The sequence below is a fragment of the Mytilus trossulus genome, chromosome 13 (genome assembly GCF_036588685.1).
Source record: "Mytilus trossulus isolate FHL-02 chromosome 13, PNRI_Mtr1.1.1.hap1, whole genome shotgun sequence".
In the NCBI taxonomy this organism is placed as follows: domain Eukaryota; kingdom Metazoa; phylum Mollusca; class Bivalvia; order Mytilida; family Mytilidae; genus Mytilus; species Mytilus trossulus.
Window position 1 is genome coordinate 24,376,310 of NC_086385.1, and position 16,315 is coordinate 24,392,624.

At 31.4% G+C, this 16,315-nt stretch overlaps 1 pseudogene; it reads left to right on the forward strand.

Moving 5' to 3' along the window:
- The window catches only part of LOC134694179 (uncharacterized oxidoreductase YtbE-like), a 45,638-nt pseudogene that overhangs the window by 14,013 nt on the left and 15,310 nt on the right, over positions 1–16,315 (forward strand).

Sequence of the window (16,315 nt, forward strand, 5' to 3'; positions counted from 1 at the left end):
TGCAGTAAAGTCTAAACTTCTCTGTTTTCTGTCATATCAGATCAACAATTTTAATGTCAGAAAAAAAATTAGTTAAAGTGTAGCCATCCCAAACATTAGAAGGAGCTATGCAATATTAGACTGACTCAAACAGAGGTAAAAAAACAGATAACTGAGGGCATTCCAAAGCAATTACTTTCAATGAAGCATCTATTGAAAGATAAAATCAAAAAAAAGTACATAAAAAGTTTGAAGCGTAGCTGACTGAGTAATGATTATTTTTTTTTGCATCGACAACCTTATCTTAAATATTATATTGTTTTAAAATTATATGCATCTTAATCTTAGACTTAGTGACACTTCTGCTTATACAATTCAAATTTATTTTTGGGAGGAGGGATCAGGGAGGTCATAAGGTTACTGTACATTCAGAAATTGGTGTGTGCTTTTATTATTGTTATATTTGAAGAATGGACATAAATGCGAGATTTTATTATTGTGATTTGTAAAAAATCTGCACACAGTTGAATGTATCAAATTCACGATGCGAGTTTGAATTATTCCGATTCTCAATGAGTTGCATTTTTCTCTTTCATAAAAGCCTGCAATAATTTCTGAATTTGCAGTACTTGATATTCCGTTTTTTCTTGTGCTAAAAAATGTCTTTTTGGTGGAAAATCAAAATACAATGATTGATTGATAAATGTAAGCTCCGCCTTAAGCAACACTTGGCATTATGATAGAAGCAAGTTTTTATTGGTGGTTGTTCGGAACAACATCCACAAACGCATAGGAAGAAGAATGGTCAATATTGTAATAAGATTCTGATATATTATAGACAACACAAAACGCATTTAACTATAGAGAGACACATATATGTAGAAGAGAAACTAGCTAACCTCATTACTTGAGAGCTTCTCACACCTGGATACAACGTACAATAAACTTGACCTAAAAAAACATTGAAACAAAACAAATCAAATCAAACATTTAAAGCAATTAACCTATACATAATAATTCGTCTTTTATTCGGTATTCGGTGTTGACATGAATATCACATGTATCAATAATGTGGTCACTTTTAACAATTTCCTGTTTATAAAACGTTTGATTTTTTTCGAAAAACAAAGGATTTTTTTTTTATCCCAGGCATAAATTACCTTAGCCGTATTCGGCACCACTTTTGCGAATTTTGGATCCTCAATGCTCTTCAACTTTGTACTTATTTGGCTTTATGAATATTTTAAAATGAGCGTCACTGATGAGTCTTATGTAGACAAAACGCGCGTCTGGCGTATAAAATTATAATCCTGGTACCTTTGATAACCATTTACACCACTGGGTCGATGCCACTGCTGGTGGATATTTGGTCCCCGAGGGTATCACCAGCCCAGTAGTCAACACTTCGGTGTTGACATGAATATAAAAAATGTGGTCACTTTTAAAAACTTTCCGTTTATAAACCTTTGAATTTTTCGAAAAAGCTAATGATTTTTTTTATCACAGGCATATATTACATTAGCCGTGTTTGGAACAACTTTTTGGAATTTTGGATCCTCAATGCTCTTCAACTTTGTACTTGTTTGGCTTTTTAAATATTTTGATATGAGCGTCACTGATGAGTCTTTTGTAGACGAAACGTGTGTCTGGCGTATAAAATTATAATCATGGTACCTTTGATAACCATTTACACCACTGTGTCGATGCCACTGCTGTTGGATGTTTAGTCCCAGAGAGTATCACCAGCCCAGTAGTCAACACTTCGGTGTTGACATGCATATCAATAATGTGGTCACTTTTAAAAACTTCCTGTTAACAAAATTTTTCGAAAAGCTAAGGATTTTCTTATCTGTGTATTTTAAAATGTTCATTAATTAAAGTTTATGTTAGTGTTTATTTCCTTGCAGCTGCCATTTGTATCTTTATCTCTTATTCTTGACTTATTTATGATGTCTGCAAATGGTTTAACCGCAGTGTTTTGAAATTCTACTTTGTCATGTTATCTGATAAACCAGACGCGTCAAACTGGAGGTCACTCCTTCCCAACATCGTCTATGGCTATTAGATAAAGGCAACAGTAGTATACCGCTGTTCAAAACTCATAAATCCATGGACAAAAAACAAAGTCGGGGTAACAAACTAAAACCGAGGGAAACGCATTAAATATAAGAGGAGAACAACGACACAACACCGAAACGCAACACACACAGAAACGGACCAAGCATCAGACACAATACCACGAGAATAACAAATATAACATCAAAACCAAATACATGAATTTGGGATAGACAAGTACCGTGCCACGTCTAAATGTGGTTCATATTACTTGGCTATTTGAATAGTTTCTAATATATTAGAAATTTTGTTATAGTAGCAGTTGAAACTTTGTATATGATAGATATACATGTTCATTTTTGTAACAAGTTTATTTGTATTTATTGAATATCTCAACTACACGTTACAAGTACCATCATTTAGAAATGGACTTAGTTACACGAACACTTTGTTGATCTTTCACGCTAATTTCAAAAGTTTATTTCAATATACAACATTTTAACTGGAACCTATGCAGATGTACACGAACTGCACAACGATACATATGACGTTTATATTACAATTCGTGTTCGCTGTTCGATCGCGGAATATATTGTGGATATGACATTTGACGTTTACATTCTCAAATATTCACGGCTGAACATGCCTCTCAAGTACCTTTATTGTTACTTAGAACAGTGAAATGGATAATGTGTGTGTGTTTATTTATATCTTTAGTGCAATAACTATCGTTTACAATGTTTTCATTTAACGAATAAACAATGTGTACTAGTATATGTAACATACAAGTGTAATCATACGTTTTTTGATTGAGTTAAGTCTGCTAATTGATATTTTATCGTATGTTTTTATATGTTGTGATGTTATGCTATTGTTTCAGAAAAAGGGAGAAGGTTTGGGCCCATTAAAACGTTTAATCCCGCTGCAAATGTTTGCACCTGTCCTAAGTCAGGAATCTGATGTACAGTAGTTGTCGTTTGTTTATGTAATATATACGTGTTTCTCGTTTCTCGTTTTGTTTATATAGATTAGACCGTTGGTTTTCCCGTTTGAATGGTTTTACACTAGTAATTTTGGGGCCCTTTATAGCTTGTTGTTCGGTGTGAAGGCCGTACTTTAACCTATAATGGTTTAATTTTTAAATTGCTATTTGGATGGAGAGTTGTCTCATTGGCACTCACACCACATCTTCCTATATCTAAGAACCGCTCGTCATTAAACAATTTATATGGATAGTAAGGAAATGATCTTCGGTCATAGTCGATTTATTGGTCGACTCATCGACTATTGCTGCAGAATAGGTGGATACAATCTTGAAGATATGGATGAAGGCATACATAAGTTTCGAACAGTTCAATGATTAAACTGGTATAAGTTTATTGTACATTTTTTTTAATTTCTGAAGGTAATCTAAATGTGGTTCATATTACTTGGCTATTTGAATAGTTACTAAATAAAAACTCATATTCATTGCTTGATAATAGAAACATACAATTCAATTATTGATTACAAGATTCAGCTTAAAAGTTTCAGTGCACTTGATAAGTGTAACATATTATGGAATATTATATTCAACAAAAAATATGAATGTATTTTCTCTCGTTATATTATCGTTAGTATGCACCTTAAAATGATTTACTTTGGATTTACTATATCTTAATAAATTTATTATTTTGCTACCCTTTATTTTTACGGACGTACACATACATGTATCTACTATTTGAGTAAGAGGCAACACTCATCATAGTTATTGATTACATTCTCAATATATCATACATACACATCGACATGGCCTAGAAGTGGCATACATTATCTGGATCTTGTATACGATGTAGATAACGAACTATGAAACAGAGAGATGCATCAGGTTGTATACTTTAGTTTTGTTCCCTGTTTCTCAAAGCCCTTTACCATATGAGAAATGTATCCTGTAGTCATACACTATTTGTATGCATTTACCTTTAACGTTTATTAAGTTCTTATCATATATTCTATGGCTTGGAATAACACTCCACAGCATATGTTCGGATCTTGGCTACAAGTTAACTCATTTTCACGTAACTATGCATTTTAATTATGTACAGCAAATGTTATATATATTCGCTTTAGGATTAATGGTTCATATACACATGACCATTCACAATTATTTTTTTTATACTTTCTCCCCGATGTCACACGCAACATTATTCACCTTAATTATCGCAACTATAGAGAAAGGTATAGTAGACATGTAAGTACGTAATGAGGAGTGATAAAGACAAACAAAGCTACAGCATCATGTTTTCTCAACACCTGCATTGACCTTATCCATTTAATTTTGTCTTGCACAGTAAAATATTGCATTACAGATGGTGAAAGGTTAAGGAGTACAGATCTACGACGATACAATACGGTGAACAAATGTTGATATTTCTAGCTTATGAAAATCATCTGTATTGTCTCTCTGTGTTTTCTGCAATTACAACAATGACTATATAGAAAAGAAGTTGAGTGGATGGAAATTGATAATAATCGTCCCAGTCATGCAATATATATATATAGATATTTATATTTATGTAGCTTGATTAACTATGATAATGTTTTATAGTTTAATGATATATGCTATGTATACACTGCTATGAACAGTATTTTATTTATTTTCATATTTCGACTGCGGAGAAAAACGTTTGTTGCTCACATAACTTACCAGATCTCCGATACTCATGACTAGTTTACTTGAAACAAAGAACTAACACCAATTGAACATGTTTAGTCTAGACACAGAGTTAATATAAACGGAACAAGATAATTGAAATCAACATCTTTCCTGATAATACGTTCATACATCAAAGTTTATTTACACAACCCGACAATATTGAAAGGTTGTTTCTTCAAGACATTTGTATCATAAACAGTCTGTAACTAAACCTCTAGCAACATAGTATGACATGCAGTATTTCCTAGTGAGATCTGCTTATTCATCTAGCAAAATAGTATGACATGTGTTAACCAACTCAACTGTGCTACGATATATGAATTAACTTTTACAGAGAGGTTTTTTGATCAGCACTTATATTACAATGAACTACAGTTATAACGATATATTTTCGGATACCTGCTTTATTCCGAATATACAGACAAAACTATTTGACTGTCAAAGTAATAGTTTTACATTGTTTTATCTAACTGCCATTTTGTTTTCTATCAAAGAGTAATTATTCATCAACGTATTATAAATACTATTTGTCTATAAGATCAGTTGTATAAATATGTGATTCACTGGTTACAGCAGCATTTAGCTTTACATAAAGCACCATTTAAATTTAATTTAAAGATACAATTAATGGTTTCCGAATCGCATATTTAAATTTGGGTGCGTCGGACATCTGACGGAACACCCGTTAAATAATCATTGGAAGATAACAGGCATCAAGATCAGTTAATGTTACGAAATCATATTCATAAATTGGGTCTATTATTTCTTGATTGAATTAGTAGATGGCTATTTATAATTAATTACTATGTCAAGTATTTTCTTATATAATATTTTTATATGTTTATTATCAAGCTCTAATTATTTTTAGAACGAAAGTTTTTTACCGTACACATAACTATTTTAGCACAATCACTATATCGGAATAATTTTGGGGATACTCAATGCGTTACAAAGGCAGCATGTATGTGTAACATATTTCGTTTGGGCAATGTAATAATGGATTTTAATCATTCTTTACTTGTCACAAAATTATAACCTGAGTTCTCATACAGCCCTGAATAAAACGGGTAAGTAGGCAGCCCTCTCCTCGGGTGAACGAATCATTTGTTTGTCCATTTGACAGTTCTTTTTTGATGTTTTAGTGTGCAAACGGGGTTTTTTTCACTCGAGGTTATCCGTCTTAGGTTGCAAAATGAGCCCATACCCTCTAAGCATGGGCTGGGCCAGCGCTCAACATGCAGGTATAAAATTAAAGAGTAGGTCTTATTATACTTGAGTAAAAGAAGAGGGACGAAAGATACCAAAGGGACAGTCAAACTCATAAATCTTAAACAAACTGACAACGCCATGGCTAAAAATGAAAAAGACAAACAGAAAAACAATAGTACACATGACACAACATAGAAAACTAAAGAATAAACAACACGAACACCGGTAACCTATGTTTGACAAGGGATGGGCCAGCGCTCAACATGTCACGGGTAGAGAGGTATAATATTTCGAAGTAACAAGTGTTCTTCGAATTATGCTTCAAGCTCTTGTCAATACTCTCTTTTAAAGGCTTTCTTTGCTATTAAGTTCATATTGTTTGAGGTTTCATTAAAAACTCTACGAGTTATGTTTCTGATAGATGTATACTCAAGCGGCTCGTAACTTTCTCCTTATGGTCTAAGTTATTTGAAGTCACATTTATAAATCTACACTCTATCGTCTAATGCAGTTGCAGCGACAGAAAAAATATTACAGTCATTCCTTAAATAAATAGTATTCCAATTATATCATTACGGTATTCAGGAAATTACAACTCACACAATTTGTCTCCTAATCTATTGCGAAACAAACAACAGTGGGGGCTTTATAATAATCGTCTTGATTGAAACTTGATTCGTAAACAATCATAAATGATAACTAATAGAACACACGGGCATATACTGTTCAGTTTTGTTGCAGTTTCACGCTTCAAAAAATATAAATGTATTCTTTCAAGCCTATAATCATCGTGACTAAAAATGAAATTTGTCAACAATTATAAGATTATATTTCTATTTCTTGTTACAATTTGAGGCACTTAAGGGAGTCATATTGTGACTTGTTTTAAATGGTAAACGATTTGTATTTGATCTAACTACAAGTATAATACTTGATAAACTGCACTTAACATTTGCTTTTTTTTTTTTTTTTGTTAAATGTGAGAAGTTTGATAAAATATAAATAATATTAATACATATAACTTTAATTGCTCTTTTGGTTCACTATTTTTCCTTCAAATTTTTATACACGCAATTCATTTTATCGTTGGACTGAAGCATGACATGACTGCGGTAAGTTTGAATGTTTAAACATACATTTTAAGATATTGTAGAAATGTTGCCGCTTTATCCCGTTAATCAAATAGTTTTTTCCACAACTTCGAAATAATGATATAAAAGAGAACACAGTTTCTCTCTCACGTTTCAAAGTGTTTTTCTTTAATTCGTGGGATTCAGGCACATGTTCATTTGACTTAAAAAAAAGGCTCCTTATTGTGTTTAAAAGAACGTTACTTATATGCTCTTCAACTTCGTACTTTATTTGGCCTTTTTTACTTTTTTTTAATCGGGCGTTTCTGATGAGTCTTTTGTAAACGCGCGTCTGGTGTAAATTCAAAATTTAATCCTTGTTTATATGAAAAAAAGTTTTGTAAACTGCTGGTACCCTCTGGGACGAAACGTCCACCAGCAGTGGCATAAAAAGTTATCAAAGGTACCAGAATTATAATTTAGTACGCCAGACGCGCGTTTCGTCTACATAAGACTCATTAATGACGCTCATATTAAAACATTATAAAGCCAAACAAGTACAAAGTTGAAGAGCACTGAGGATCCAAAACTACAAAAAGTTGTGCCAAATACGGCTAAGGTCAACTATGCCTGGGATAAGAAAATTCTTAGTGTTTTGAAAAATTCAAAGTTTTGTAAACGGAAAATCGACCCAGTGGTGTAATAGTTATCAAAAATAACCTCTAATAATTGACATTTTTTTTTTATCAAAATGTGTTTATCTCAATTTCCCATTAGCTAAATAAAAAGAGAATAATATTATTTTTGTTACTATATATTTTGCTAAGAAAGGGATTTCTATCCTTATCCAAAGTTTTACATTTTAAAAGAAAATGTATCTCATCCTCTATTTCCTCATTACATAGTTTGCATATTTTGTTTTCTATTTTAATATTAAAGCAACGACCTTTTTATATGTCAAGATTTTGATGATTTAACGATAGAACTAATTTCCCAATATACAGCACAGCCTCCAAATTTAAAGCAGTCATACTACCGAACCATAGCTTCACAGCAGTTATAGTTATACGTTGTCCTCATTTAAGAAAGTGCACTGGGGACGTTGTTGAAGTAAATATTTAAAAAGAAAGTGAATAATATTCCGCGTTATTAAATTGCAAGTTGTCCTTTCTTATTGTCATACAATGGCTGACCGACTATGTTCACCTCCTTGAAACTATCTTTCACGACTGCTTTTTTTTCTAAATAAAATATTGATTTTTATTGAGTTTTACAAAGAATGCATCTCATTTTAGAAGTTATAGGTGTCTGTCAAAACAAACAGGTGGTGGGCAATTATAATTATAAAAAAAGTTAGAAAATATATGTTATGATTATTGTATTCACAAAAATAAAAGACATTTCTCACTCAATTAAAATGTCTGCATTTGTTTATGTTACTTATGATTGTTGTTGTATGATTTGCAATGATATATATTCCTTACAAGAGACGAAATCACAAATAAATTAAAAACTATAGGTCACCTCACGGCATTCAACAATGAGTAAATTAAATAATGCATAGTTTGCTTTTCAAACAATTCAAACCTAAAACCTTACGTCCTGATATTTCCCAAAATAAGAAAAATAAATGTTAACATACACCTGACAAAGGTACTTCTGTTTTATTTGTTCTGAGGGTATTTACAAACTTTGCTAACTATATGATATTTCTCCAGTACTGTTAAAGATCATAAACTTATGATATTAAGGTGATAAAGATATTGGATAATACAAAAGTGTAATTAATATATACAATATTTTAATCACCTTAAAATCATAAGCTCTAAATGAGATATAATTTTATACATGTCTGTATTGTAGTGTAGTTAAGATATATCATTAAAATCATTTGCTTAAGTTTTGTTTCTGAATATTGAGAAGCCATTGAGAAATGATAACAACAGGAGTTAAATCTTGTCAACAAATAAAGCAATGAATTTCCTAACCCGAATAATTCAGTCCGCTGATCTACGAGGAGAGATCGATTTTACGGGGAGGGACTGAATTATTCGGGTTATGTTTTTCCTAAATTATTTGCATAGACGAAATAATGGCGTTCGAAAAAAAACACACTAGAAAATCTGTTTTTTGGAAAATGTTAGAACTGTGTTGCAAATGTACTTCTAATACATCATGTGTACATGGTTCAAATTTTATACAAAGTACAAATGATCCTCTGCAAATTAATATGAATGACATGTATGTTTTTAGATATAAGATCCTTTTTCCGAATAAAGGATGTCGGGCATTCTGTGACAAGAAACGGCAATAATACCATTTAAATTTTTTATGATATTTTCACAATACAGCTGAACCTTAAAAAAGATAAAATAAGTTTTACTTTTTGACTTTCCACCATATAATGGAACACATACGTTCATTTATGTGTTCCCTTCATAAGAAAAAAAGTTCACTCCTGGTACTTTGATAACTATTCTAACATAGTAATAACTAAGACAATAGAGTTTTTATTCGTATAGCCTTGTATTATAAAATCATTTAAGATTAACTCTTCTTCTTGATGAATGATATGTGCTCTGGTTGTCAACATGCAATGCTATCATAGATAAATATCTTGTTGGAATTTTTTTTCTGCATGGTATCATTTATATAGCATTGTATAGATAGGTTACTGTAGAATAGTTTAAAATATAACTTTTCATGAAATAATCCTTGCCGGAAGGAAAAATTATATCAAAATTCCCTCTTATGATTTTTTCAGAAATATTTAACCATTGTGACATAGCACATTCTTTTCGCTTATTATTTTAAAGAAAAACATTGCAATACAATTCTATATATAACTCTTTTAAAAGCTATATATACCCATATACTGTAAACCAACTTATTTTCGCGGATACTTTATTTCGTGTTTTACCCTTTATTGACCACTTCGCGGCTATTTAATTTCGCGATTTTCTTATTTACTTGATTAAGTTTAATAAGGAAAGATCCAAGGTTTATTATTTTTCTACCCGCGAAAGTCGCGAAAATAAATCGCTCGCGAAAATAAGTTGGTTTACAGTATAACAAATAACATGACATGACATGCAATCAGATATGTCTGCATGCCAAAGTCATTTGTATACGCAGATGACTGAATATCCTTTTTTTGCAAGACACTAATGTTAAATGTAACTAATAGTTTTGAATAGAATATACTTGACATTCATCACAGTATTGACTATTGAGGAACGTCAAAATGCGCTGCAAAGTTTAAAGTTTATTTGTTCGAGAATTGTAACAATAATTTTTTGAGCTCCCCTTATAAAATTCATTTTTTTAATGAAATTTGAAATTTGTAATTTTCAGTAGACTATTTTTTTTATTTTACACGGATATTGAAAAGATAACATTTAGTTTGTGTTACAAAATGATTTAATTAATCAACAGTTTGAATAATTTAAAACATTTGCATTTGTTTTAGAAATAAATCATATTTCAATCTCCTCTAAAAATCAAATATTAAAATTGCTGACCTTAAGAATGTTTCAATTTGATTTTAAATATTAATAAAAGAAAAATGCTCTAATGTGGTGCATTTTTAATTTGTTTTTTTAATATTGTAAAATGAAAAATATGCCAAATCGGAGCGTTTTTCAATTTGACTTTTTAATATTGAAAAATGAAAAATGGAACATTTTCCATTTTTCCATTTTAAATGTCAAATTGAAAAATATTCCGCGTTGGAGCATTTTTTATTTTTTATTTTAATTTTTTCGAATGTATTTAAAGCATTCAACATGAACAAGTAGCAAACAAAAATTGCACACATTGAATATCTTAGTTATGATGCTTGGAATATAATTCGAAATGCTAGAATGTAAAAAGTAGAAAAGAACTTTGAAAGATAAAACATTCGCCTTTTGTTTCAGTGAAATGCAATAAAAAAACTACATTCTACAAGATAGTATCTGAGGCATTTCGTTTCATACATGTAACTTGTCTAATATAAGGTGTTATATATAACTTAGATAGACCATTTTAGTATGAATATTTTGATTAGTGACAATCATATATAATATTATCTTGTGACTGGATATCAGGGAAATATAAAGTTATCAGCCAAAAATCTTATCTTAGAAATATGATCAATTGAGTAACTTATACTTGTTCACAGGAATCTTAAGGTCATAATGACACAGTCTTGTTTATAGTTATATTAATATATGAGACTCTTATCTTATCAGATCAATAACGAACATCAGGTATATGTAGATCCAATATACATCATCGAAATGCAGACTTTAAAATGTTGGTTAACGCTTTGACTATTTAGCTAACGAAACCTACAATTTGGAATTTGTCAGATAACCGGGTATGGGTTCATGGAACATTCGATAACAATATCAAAATGTAGAATGTGGTTACAAATTGTTTAATAATAATAACTAAACATCTCCAAAAGAATGCATATAGCCTTGACTAAAAATGCTAAAATGCACGAGGGAACGATTAGGGTACATGAATTGCTTCTGTTTTCTTATTTTTACTTTATCGGAGATATATATCACATTATTGCATTTCATGTCTTTGTCATGAATTAAAGCACTCTCTATCGCCTTTTTCGAGGACTTCATGCAATTCCTTCAGTTTTATGCGTGTATAATTAATTTGTATATTCCTAATCGATTTATAAAGTGTGAGCATTGGCAAGCTACGGTTGCCCTAATTGAACGAACAACAGTTACTGAAATATTCTTTATCAGATGCGATAATTATTATGAAACAAGAAAGTGATGAAAACATCATAAAACGTGCTCTTAGTACAAGGATAGTTTAACACCGAAAAGAGAAGCAAGATAACGATTGCAGAAATGTTTTTTAAATTTGACTGCATGACATTAAAGTTGATACATGTAGATATGCCGAAAATGGTCGTATATTTTTAAATGGATTTCATGCGCATTCCATCCTCTTAGTTCAGTATTTTTGTGATTTTACCTTTTCCCCTTCGATTAACCATTGACCACAATCTGCTTATGAATACTTGTATAATGTTATTTTTTTAAATTAAATCTCCTGGTGACCTCACTTTTAGCAAGGTCGGTTTTCGCCAAGCTTTTGTTTAACATTGTTTTATAATCGTTTGTATATAAAATGTGTTAAAATTGTCATTTGTGGGCCGTTTCTTGAATAAGGAGTCGACTTTAATTATTAGAAATATGTGCAGAATGTATATAGCTTATTATCACATATTTTGTACTGATATGTACGTTTTTGCATGGCCAAAAATATCCGGAAGTCAAGGTTGGTTATCAGCCCTGGGGCCGATATCGATATCAGCCCTCGAAATCCATATCAAGCCCCCGAGTTTAACTTCCGGTGACCTGTCAATCAAAGGCTACTTGTAAACAAGTTAAACACAATGAAAAGAAATTTAGAAAGTTACAAATGTGCTGTAGAAGAATTTGTAATGTAACACTTTAAAGTCGTATAATATTTGCAATTCTTAGAATTAATATATTTATTGTTAATTTATTTCTGAAACTTTTCACAAAACGTTGTTAACCAACTGTGATACGAACTTTTTTAACTCAACGGCACAGTGATACATTTATTTATTGTTTTCGTTAAATATCTTTTTGATTTTTGATGAAATATTAAACATAATTTGGTGTAAGCTATTTGTTTTCTCCTGCTTGAAAATATGTGATAAATAGATTATAACATGTCATTTTCCATATAGCCCATGGTATCAGCCCACGACCCATATCAAGCCCTCGGGCTAAAGCCCTCTGGCTTGATATGGGAGTCTTGGGCTGATACCAGGGCCATATGGAAAATGCCATGTAATAATCTATAATTATTATTGGTTTTGGAAGCCAACATATTATTCAAGTGAGAAACACAAATCCATTATACATATTCATTTATACATCGAATAAAAGAAGATCTGGGTCATATGAAACAGTAATCTTGTAAAACAAGCCAAACAAGCCAAACAAAACGGGACCAATTTTATCTCTAACAAAAGACAGTTGTCATACTTTACAGGGTCAGTGAGCAAACATGTCTAGCTCTAAATCGCCCAGATCAATTTACAGCAAAAAAAACACTGAAAAAATCAACCAGTAAAAACTGTTTTCAATGGGTATACACACTGTGTTACACTTGACGTTGTCCGTCCGTCCGTCCATCCTTCCACCCCCCACCCCGACTTTTCGTTTTTTGTCTTTCCGTCCGTCCCATATCTTTTTGCAAACTTGTCGTTTACACACTTTAACTGTATCTTTCCTCATCCAAATTCAAACATAATGATAAGAATCACAACACGCAGACAGACTTTGAATTTTGGCAGTGAATTACTTAAAGTTCTAGAGGCATGTACCTATTTTTAACTTGAAAAATACAAAGCTTAAGCACGGGCATTCGTGTCCTCAGACACATTTTATTTTCTTTAGGAATCCGCGCAAGATCAGGACTAAAAAAAATCGGATTCAGGGTGGATCGCGCGCCAGAGTTTCAAGTTATAATATATATGAATGCATCATAAAGGCAACCTACAAATTTATACTGGACATACGGTACATGTAAAATTCTACAAGGAGTTCAATGAAAAAAATATGTTTGGTAAAGATCATTGTAGTTTTAACTTTCCCTACGTGAATCTTAAATAATCAAACACTAGAATATGTGACCGTATATGCCTCTGTATTTATACTTCTACACAGCCAAACAAACTCCATAGTAAGTTTTGCACCTATCCACAATTTACAGATGGCTTTTCATGGACATAGATGTGCATTTTTCATAATTTTTGTTAACACATTATTCATAGATTACATGACATAGTAGCTTTGTAAATAGTAGTTTAACATGTAGAGATGTAAACAATTATTCTTTTACAATTGCCATTAGTTTGCATAGCTAACACACAGAAAACATGCGTCAACTGTAAAACTAAAATTATTTTGCTACTCATCTAACTAATGCATTTTGAAATGAGCTACTTGTTAGAATGTTGCAAACACGTTTATGCACTTTAATGAAAAGTTTATAATCTTTAAATGAAAACTTTTAAAGCCATTGGAACATCTTTTAACTTTAGACACTAGAATAATCAAGTGAATGTTTTGGGAATAAAACATCCAAGTGAACCAAAAGGAATTTGATATGCTAATTACATGCTTGCTATTTTTACCGCTTTTAATGATATGCTGTTAAACACAGTAATCATACCATATCTTCTTCTTTTTATATCAATCTCTAAATGTTTGTATTTGTACATGTTCCAAGCCTGTAATTTAATGGTTGTCATATTTGTTTTTCGTTCACTATTTTTGTCAAACTGAACTGAGTGGAACTGAAAAAAATGGTTTGTTTATTAATTAAAGAAAGGCAGATAATACCACAAGGTTACAAAAACACACAAGTCAAGGACGTACTGATAACGCAATGGGAAAAACCGAAAAAAGACAAAAAGACACAAAATTTAAAATTGTAGATTGAATAACACGAACACTTCAAAGAAGCTATTTAAAGTGATGTCTTTGTCTCAGATAAACTAGATAATGCTTAATGTTTTAATTATAAATATTTGACGAAGACATTTTGTTAAAAAAGCAATTCAATCAATTAATGCGTTATTAATCAATGTTTGTATTCTTACATGTCTCTGCTAAAAAAAGTTTAGAACGTATTTAAGATAAACGCGGAAATAAACGTTCCACATATTTTTAGGGGTTATGTACGTCCATGTTACTAAGATCTAAATCCTAAATATCATGTTTTATTTTAAAGGCTTGATTTACAGTACGTAGATCTGTATCTGATACATTCACCAAGCAGTGGTCAAGTTGTTGAAACATACAAAGCCATGCTGGAGTTGAAACAGGTAGGCCTGGTCAGGTAACGGATGTCATAGATATAGGAAGATTTGATATTTAAGAAAAAATTATTATTACATCATGAGGCAGGACAAATGAAGATACTAAATTGGAATAGACAAAAACCGAGACAGGAATTCGTGGAATAGTCACGTAAATGATAGGAAAATGATACGAGCAACCAGCTTTTTTCTTATTTTTCTATGTAGTTTTGTAAAACCAATGGGTAGGTTCAGCAAATAGGGTCAACTAGGACTTAGGATATGAATGTCGACTACTACCAGACAATTATTATTCGTGGGGTACAAGTTTTTGCTGACATTGTACGTCGAATCACAAATTTAATTTTCAACGAAGTACAAATAATATAAGCGTGTATGCATTTTTTTATAACCACGAAATCAAATAAACAAGAAAATACGTTTTTTCTTTCTTCTAATCGATCATATATTGAACAAAAAGAATAAAGTGTATATATCTCGTAGATAGTACCCCTTTAATGTACGTACAATCTTCGATATCATACAACACACAATGCTAGTACCACCTGTTTTGCTCACTGTGGAGTTGTTCTCCATTGAGTTCAAAAGTTATTAAAGTGAACACAATGTCGGCAATTTGAATATGGTTTTTGTATTCCTGATTATCTTTAAATTTACAGATCAGTAGGTGTTTCTAATTTTGGAGTTCAACATTTGGAGGGTTAAGAATCTGCTGGGCTTCCAACACCATCAGTGAACCAGATTGAACTGCTCCCATGTCAACAGAAACCGGAAATAGTGAAATACTGCCGAGAGAAGGGAATTACTGTAATGGGGTATTCTCCTCTGGTTAAAGGACAAAGATTTGATGATCCTACACTGGTGAAAATTGCTAACAAGTATGTTTGGTTTGTTCTTATATTGTTATTTATTTACATTAAAATTCGTTTGGTCCTTACTGTCCATTTTTTAAAATTTACTTTACCACAGCTATGATATATAAATCTTCCAAGAGGTTGATGCCAATGTTTGATATATAAATCTTCCAAGAGGTTAATGCCAATGTATGATATATAAATCTTCCAAGAGGTTGATGCCAATGTATGATATATAAATCTTCCAAGAGGTTGATGCCAATGTATGATATATAAATCTTCCAAGAGGTTGATGCCAATGTTTGATATATAAATCTTCCAAGAGGTTAATGCCAATGTATGATATATAAATCTTCCAAGAGGTTGATGCCAATGTATGATATATAAATCTTCCAAGAGGTTGATGCCAATGTATGATATATAAATCTTCCAAGAGGTTGATGCCAATGTATGATATATAAATCTTCCAAGAGGTTGATGCCAATGTTTGATATATAAATCTTCCAAGAGGTTAATGCCAATGTATGATATATAAATCTTCCAAGAGGTTGATGCCAATGTTTGATATATAAATCTTCCA